The sequence below is a fragment of the Megalobrama amblycephala genome, linkage group LG5 (assembly GCF_018812025.1).
Source record: "Megalobrama amblycephala isolate DHTTF-2021 linkage group LG5, ASM1881202v1, whole genome shotgun sequence".
In the NCBI taxonomy this organism is placed as follows: domain Eukaryota; kingdom Metazoa; phylum Chordata; class Actinopteri; order Cypriniformes; family Xenocyprididae; genus Megalobrama; species Megalobrama amblycephala.
Genome location: NC_063048.1, coordinates 39602784 through 39611472, shown reverse-complemented (window position 1 = coordinate 39611472; position 8689 = coordinate 39602784).

Here is an 8689-nt window from a genome sequence, read left to right as displayed (position 1 = left end):
CGTCTGAGGATGCGCGTTGGGACAACACTGCTCCTACCCCCACCTCTGATGCGTCGACCTCCACTATGAATTGACGTGAGCGATCAGGGGTGACGAGAATGGGAGCTGAAACAAAGCAGCTTTTCAGTTTGGCAAACGCAGCCTCGGCTGCGTTTGACCACCTGAACGTCAAACTAGGGGAGGTCAAGGCGGTCAGAGGAGCGGCTAGTTGGCTGAAATTGCGAATGAAACGCCGGTAAAAATTGGCGAACCCCAGAAATCTCTGCAGGGCCTTGCGAGACTCTGGGGATGGCCAATTTACCACAGCCTTAACCTTCTCAGGATCCATGCGAACACCCTCAGTCGAAATGATGTGTCCTAGAAAAGAAACAGACTGTGCATGAAAAACGCATTTCTCCGCCTTGACAAACAATCCATTCTCTAGCAACCGCAGAAGCACTCGTCGTACGTGTTGCACGTGTTCCTGGAGAGACGAAGAAAAAATCAATATGTCATCCAGGTAAACATATATGAACCGATCGACCATGTCTCGCAACACGTCATTGACGAGTGCTTGGAAGACTGCCGGCGAGTTCGTTAGCCCAAAAGGCATCACGCAGTACTCAAAATGGCCTCTAGGGGTGTTAAAGGCAGTCTTCCACTCATCCCCCTCCCTGATACGGACCAAATGATAAGCATTACGTAAGTCCAATTTAGTGAAAACGGACGCTCCCTGCAACCTCTCAAAAGCTGAAGACATAAGCGGCAAAGGATAGGTATTCCTTACCGTTATGTTGTTCAGCCCTCGGTAGTCAATGCAAGGTCGCAAGGATCCGTCCTTCTTTCCCACAAAAAAGAACCCCGCCCCCGCTGGAGAAGAAGAAGGGCGGATGAACCCCGTTGCTAGAGAACTGGATATATATTTCTCCATGGCCGCCGTCTCTGGAATAGACAAAGAATATAACTTGCCCTTAGGCGGAGAAGTACCTGGCAATAACTCTATCGCACAGTCATAGGGACGATGAGGAGGAAGAGAATCAGCCCGAGACTTACTGAACACCTCCTTCAGGTCGTGGTACTCCGCGGGCACGTTAGCCAAATCCACTGCTTCCCCCTGAAACACAGACTCAGAAACATTAACACCAGCAGACAAAAGACAAGACAAATGACACTCCTCGCTCCAGCTAACCACCGATCCGAGGCGCCAATCGATCCTGGGGTTGTGTTTCTGGAGCCAGGTGTGACCAAGAACAATGGGGGATTGAGGTGAGTCCGTGATGTAAAATGAAATCTCCTCCGTATGGTTGCCAGATGTGATGAGAGAAACCGGTACAGTGGTCTGTGTGATGACTGGCAGTCTGTGTCCGTTGAGTGCAAAAGGTGCAATGGGGTGTTTGAGGGAGGTGAGAGGAATGTTGAGTTTAGTAGCCAACTTACAATCCATAAAACTACCCTCTGCCCCAGAATCCAACAAAGCGTGATGATCGAGTGCGTGGGTGGACCACCGTAGACTCACCGGAAGGAGTGTCGATGTAGATGAGGTCTTCCTGGCAGAGATCCCACCCGATAGTAGCCTCCGTTTTACTATCGGGCTTGGTCTTTTACCGGACAGCGCTGAATGTGATGTTCTTGGCTGCCGCAGTATAAACATAGTCCCAGGGATCTCCGCCTGATCCTCTCCTCCCGGGAGAGCCGAGCTCGCCCCACCTGCATGGGTTCAAGATCTCCCGGTGGGCTGACCGCAACCTCTGAGCGCTGACGCTGAGCCTCCGGCCTGGTCGCGAGAACTGCTCTCCCCCTCCGTCTGGCGGCTTGGTCGAGTCGGTTGTCTACTCTGATGGTGAGGTCGATCAGGCCATTAAGAGAAGTGGGGAGCTCGACGGCGCGGATCTCCTGTTGGATGCGGTCAGCCAACCCATGCAGGAAGTGATCCCACTGCGCCTCTTCGTTCCACTTACACTCCGCCGCCAGGGTGCGGAACTCAATAGAATAGTCGGCTACGGACCTGTCCTCCTGACGTAGGTCCGTGAGAAGTCTAGCCGCCTCCCTCCCGGCGACGGAGCGGTCGAAGACCCGTTTCATCTCCTCCGAAAGGGCGTGGAACGAGGCACAGCAGCTGTCTTGGTTCTCCCACACCGCCGTCCCCCAGAGGGCAGCCCTCCCCGTCAGTAGTGACAAGACGAATGCCACCTTCATTTCCTCGGTGTGAAACGTGCGGGGCTGCAGGGCGAAGTGCAGAGAACAATGAGACAGAAATGATCGACAAAACTTTGGCTCACCCGCATATTTCTCAGGGATGGGGAGGCGTGGTTCGGACTGGGAAATCCCTCCGGAGATGATCGGCGGTGTGGGTGGCGTGGGAGGCGCAGCGGGTGGCGGTTGTTGTTGTCGTTGAGTCTGGAGAGCGAGCTCGGACACCTTCGTCACCATTGCTTGGAAAGCTCGACCCATCTCATCTATCGCCTTGTCTTGGCGATCCATGCGATCAACGGCTCTCTGCAAAAACTCCTCTAGATGAGATGGGGGGAGATCGCCTGCTGCTTCCATGATGGTCAGATCCTACTGTGACGGCTGGTAAAAGAGGAGGAAGCAATTGCAGGCAATCAGAAGAAGTTTATTGAAATAAGAGTCCAGAATGTAGGCAATGGCAACGAAGGTCTACGGTGGCGTGAGAAGAGCTGAAGGGTGAAGTCGCAGGTGAAGGTGATGACGGTCAATGGATGAAACCAGGAACAGACCGGAACCCTGACACGAAGACGACAACACGAATACAATCCAGCACGCGAACACGGAAGACGGTAAACCAACTAGGCAGTGGAGACATGAATGAGGATCTGACAACAGACAGAGAGATGAGTGAGTATATGTAGCTGAGTGGAGATGAGGATCAGCTGGAGCGAGACAATCAACACACAGGTGACAACAATCAACCAAACGAGCACATGGAGACTACGTGAGTACAACAACAAACACAAAACATGACACGGAGGAAACAATGGATTTCCTACCGTGACATCTCCGGCCTGCTTATGGCTCTAATTATTCTTTTGTTTAGCCTTGTGAAGGCTAACAGGTTTTAAAATATAGAATATACAGTAAAAAATCTAATGAAAGTGAGAATCATTATTGAGAATAATGGGAATTACAAAACTCATTATGGTGATGAGAATTTTGTTAGAAATTGTGATTAATTGTCATGAAAATGTCAATATATATTAAAGACAAACATTCTTTATGGTCCAAAAATTAGCTTATTTTTTTATGCTATATATATATTTCCTCTTTTCCTTTTGATTTTGAGTTGAAATATGATTTGGATGTTTTGGTGAGATTCAGACTTGTTATAACTTATAAGTAAGTAAAATAAAAAGTATAATTTTTAAAACACAGGCAACATGATTCATATTGTACTATGAATGTAAAATCACTGTATATTGTAAACAAACCTTGACTTATAAGTTTTTTTTTTTTAACAACAATATGATTAAATAATCCATGCTTTGTATTCATTATTTATAGGGCTTGACAACTTTTTTGCTCACTGTGGCTAGTGGTTTTCCAAAGTTACTAGCCACTCAGCATTTTCACTGGCCATGATTTTGACATCAATATCATGGGGAAAAACTGCTATATAGATATGTTTAATATTCTTTCATAATTTGGCAGCAGGTATATTAGGCTGCTGTCACTTTAAGACCTGGCGCATGGATCCATTATACTGTTACACATGCGTTTACTTTCTAAACTGTTTACGTTCATTAAAAACATAACTGACTGTGATTACATGAATACTCCCCAAGACCAGCATTTGACATTATGTGTATTTAACTCTCCAGGAATGAGTAAAACTGTGCGCAATCCAACGGTGAAATTCAAGCCTTTTAACCCCAACAATATTCAGCAAATGAAACTAGTGAGTGAGGGAAGGCGGGTTTGTGTGTCAACTCGCTGTTGAGAGATGAGAGAGCGAGAAAGCACAGCTGGTATCATGTATCTGTTCTGCCGAAAATGAGTATTGGAAACGTTTCAGATATGTCAGTATCGATATGTATCTAAAAATCGATATTTTTGACAATAATATATTGCACTTAGTATATTATTTCAGATGCCTTTTTTAAGACTACAACTGAAAAAAATGTAAATATTATATATAAAATTCAACCTGCCAAAGTTAATGTCAAGCCCTGATTGTTTACAGAAAATTCAAGCAAGCAACTACAGTAGTCTACCCTTGCTTCCATCCACTCCTCAAACAAATCTAATACATATTCAAGGCCATGCTGTAGGTTACAGATCACTTTAGACAGGATGAGAGCTTATTTCTCCCTCCCGGAGTAAAATTGGTCCAACAGCTGCTGTAAATGAGTCCTAATTTAGAGAGTAATCTGCTGCTGTCATGCGGGAGCACTGCTGGGCATTAGTGTGACGGCTGAAGAAGACCCCCTGGATATTCACTGTTTACTCTCCATCTTATGTTGGGTAAGCCGAGGAATGATGATGCCCCGTAAACATACACACACGGACACAACCACCTACACACATGATATCCATTTATGTATGTATATCCTTTTGTTGCAAACAGTTTATGTGAAACCCAGCAGCGAACCTGTCTGTGTCTTGTCCTCTACACTGTTGCTGGGGAAATTAAAATGGTACAGGTGTCCGAGGTAATCTGGTAATTGTATGGTAAATGTAGCCCTATTATCTTCAAGCTGTGCAAAGTGGCATTTGGGTAAATGACAATTGAACATCGGTGTGCCCCGGTTCAATTTGAGGCCCGTCCGACGCTCATACATGCACAGCTAAATAAGTAAAATGAAGCGCTCCATTACACGTTGGTGTCCTTGGAAGGGTCAAACTTCGAAGATGGAGGATGGATGGTGAGCTGGGTGGGTTGCAGAAGGTTACAAGTCTCATCTTGCGATCAACTGCATGCTGTGTTATTAGGCGAATGCTGTACATCGAGGACTGACAAGTTGCTTTAGCATTCTCATTGAGTAGGCTACATCCAGTTATCACATCTTGCTCTTAAGCACCTGCTGAGTTCATCGAGAAAGCGCCATCCCCCGTGACCCCTCTGTTTCTCTGCTGGAGACCTTGGATATGGAAAACGCAAATATGAATATTCATGCATTGCCAGGAAAGAAACAGTAAGACATGAGAGGTGGTTTGGATTCCGGTGGATCTGTAGTAAAATGCTGTTATTTGCTACGGGAGGCAAATTGAACTTGATTTCTTCCTAATAGAAAAGCACCAAATGAGGCATCAAAGAAAGCTTAAGCAGGCTCATAATAATAGGCTGGTGCAATGTGGATTTCTTTCTTTTCTTTTCTTTTTTTTTCTTTTTTTTAAAAAAAAGGGGAACTATTATGCCCCTTTTCACAATATGTAATACAAGTCTCTGGTGTCTCCAGAATGTGTCTGTGAAGTTTCAGCTCAAAATACCCCACAGATCATTTATTATAGCTTTTCAAATTTGCCCCTATTTTGGTGTGAGCAAAAACACGCCATTTTTGTGTGTGTCCCTTTAAATGCAAATGAGCTGCTGCTCCCGGCCCCCTTTTCAGAAGAGGGCGGAGCTTTAACAGCTCATGCTTCGGTTGCTCAACAACAACAAAGCTGGAGAATCTCATGCAGCCAAAATGAGGATTGTCAGTAACGGTGTTCAGACTTACATTGTTCAAACTGGAGTCGACACTGATAGAGAGACTCAGGAAGAAGTTACAACTTTTAGAATGAAATTGGACGTTTCTGAATGGTTAGTGGATAAATTTATGTAGTTGCTGTGGAGTTGATTCAACTCATCGACTAGCATGTGCCGTCATGTTAATCTTTTGTGCAAATTCAGCGTTGAATTGACTCCGTTTGTGAAGCAGTCCAGCGTAAAATGACATTACATTAGTAGTCTAAGCTGTTTTGAGGGTGAGTCATAGGTAACACTGATATATTTCTGTCAAACACATCTTCTGTTTGTGCTAACATAAAGTAAGAGAGCGTATAGAGGCTAAGGGAAAGAATGCGAAAAAAGTGGAGCTGCCCGAACCAAAGAAACACATTGCATTACTTAAAAATACTTACATTTTCTTTATCTAAAGTTTTGCCTCACTTGTGAAAACAAAATGGCAGCAGTAATTTTATAATAAGATCCCCTTCCATCATCACTAGGGAAGCGAAATCTGAGCGGCCATTTTTTTTTTTTTCAAATGCTTGCAGAGAAAGGCTTTCCAAAACAAAGTTACTGGGTTGTCCTTTTTCATGTTTTCTGGGTTGGTAGATGCACCGGGGACTTAAACATGGAAAAAGTCAGATTTTCATGATATGTCCCCTTTAAAGGGATAGTTCACGCAAAAATGAAAATTCTGTCATCATTTACTCACCCTTAAGGGTGGACTCTGAGACCAGTTAGATTAGTATGAAATGGCTTAGAACAACATCCCAGTTAAGATTTATTTAGCTATTCTTTTGCAGGAATGATTTAGAATTCATTTTTGATTCAAATGTCATATTTAACATGCTGTTTAGTATGGATAGTATGCAAATTGGTATGCAGCTGTTCTTTATGCTTCAGTGTAGCAGTTTAGCTGTCAGCATGCTAGTTTTTCCCCTCAGTGAATGTTCTACAGGTGGATGAGCTGTCATCAAAGGGGACCTATTATGCAAAATTCACTTTCACATGGTGTTTGAACATAAATGTGTGTCGGCAGTGTGTAAACAACCACCCTATAATGATACAAATCCACTCACTCCTCTTTTTTTTAATCCCCATAAAACATAAATAGTGTCTCAAAACAAGCCGTTTGATTGTAGGTTTTGTGACATTATTGCTTAGCCCCCGCCCATGATTGGTGACAGACTCTGCCCTATTAGCATAGACCCCGCCCTGAGTGAGCTGTACACAGTCCGCCATGTTTATTTCCCCACCAGAGCATTTAACAGCAGCATTAAAGTAAGAAATGTATTCTTATTAAAGCTACTAAAGTTATTCAGTCAAGAGCAGAGAGTGATTTTCTGTTTTTCTTTTGTTGTTTGATTCATATTAACAGCATATACAGCAGTAGGAACTGTATATTACACTGCTGTCACTTTAATACACATATCTAATATACACATGCGATTTCTTTACTTGCGGTTTACGTTCACAGACATAAGCAACTGTGTTTATGTGATCTTTTTTGACATAACCTTGTGTGTATTTGACAGTTTAAATGCAATAACACATGAAAGAGAACTTAGCTTAGTACTCACGGGACACGCCGTCTGACAGCCAGCTTTCTGTGTGCGTGCTTCGTGTGTGTGTTTAGAAAACAATATATCAGAAGTTTAAACTTATATTGCTTTAAAATGCATGCAGATAATAAACTTTCATGATGACAAATAACTGCAATTTCACGTGAGTGAGGCTGTGATAAACAGATTTTTTGTTAGTTTTTGGCAGAGTATTACGAGTTGTACAGGCTCCGCCCTCTTCTGGGTGGGGAGCAGCAGCTCATTTGCATTTAAAGATACATGCACGAAAACGGACATTTACAACATTGTATAATAAATGATCTGTGGGATATTTTGAGTTGAAACTTCATAGACATTCTGGAGACACCTGAGACTTATATTACATCTTGACAAAAGGGCCATAATATGTCCCCTTAGATTGCCATTATCCTGACATTAGAGATGGACATGTAGATTAGGATTGTCAAGCAAAAGTGGTTGTGCAGTTTGGACAGACATAACTCAACAGTTTTTGCTGGCGACTTCAGATCTGATTTTCTCACAATGAGAGACATTTCCTCAAGTCTTGACGTTTCAACACCTGATGTTGTCTGTACTAGAGCATCTGTCTCTGTAATAGCACTGTTTCTTGACATTATGCCATAAGTATGTGGATTACGACTGCTTGCCTCTGTATAACTGAAGTGATAATGTGCTAGCACATGCTTTAGCTGCAGGATTTTGGTATGGCCCTTGGGGATGTTGAACTAGACATCCAGATTCTCAGAACAACAACATGCTGTTTTTTTCATGCTAATGAAGCCTCTTTATCTCAGTTTTATGTCAGACTGTGAAGTTTATGGAGGAGGCACATCAAGTTGTTGGTTGAATTAGCTAAGACGCGTTCACATTTTACTGCTGGCACTTAGAGCTTCTTGATTATTGTGAACTTAAGGCACTCAAAGAAACCATTATAGTATGTGTACGTTTCTCCTGATCATTGAGGAAATTAGCATTGCCATGTGGTCAGAAGCAATTACTGGTAATTTCTACACATATCACAGAAACATGTCCTCAATTATGAACCTACAGTCTCGTGCAGATACGCCACATACACGGCACAATTATCATCTGTACGCTGGACACAGTGCCAGACTGAACCATCGATCCATATCTTCATCAGCGATATGACACTCATTGCTATTTTGTATGCTCTCACACTTTCAAACATCTCTAATTTTACCGTGATTATAGCTTGCCAGGCAAAGGACACAGTCTAATGGGTTTGTTTGAATTGCTGTTGACATCTGTGCTTTGATAGGACGTTGATAGAAAACATTGCAATCAACCCCAGAGAGAGATCTGAAAATCTCAATTCCAGTCTTTGGTACGCTGTATAATTCTCACAATTTTTTCCGTGCTGTGCATAGGATAATGAAATTATTTCAGGATGCCATCAGCAACTCCATGAGGACTAGAGGCGGTTAATAATGAGCCTTTTTGG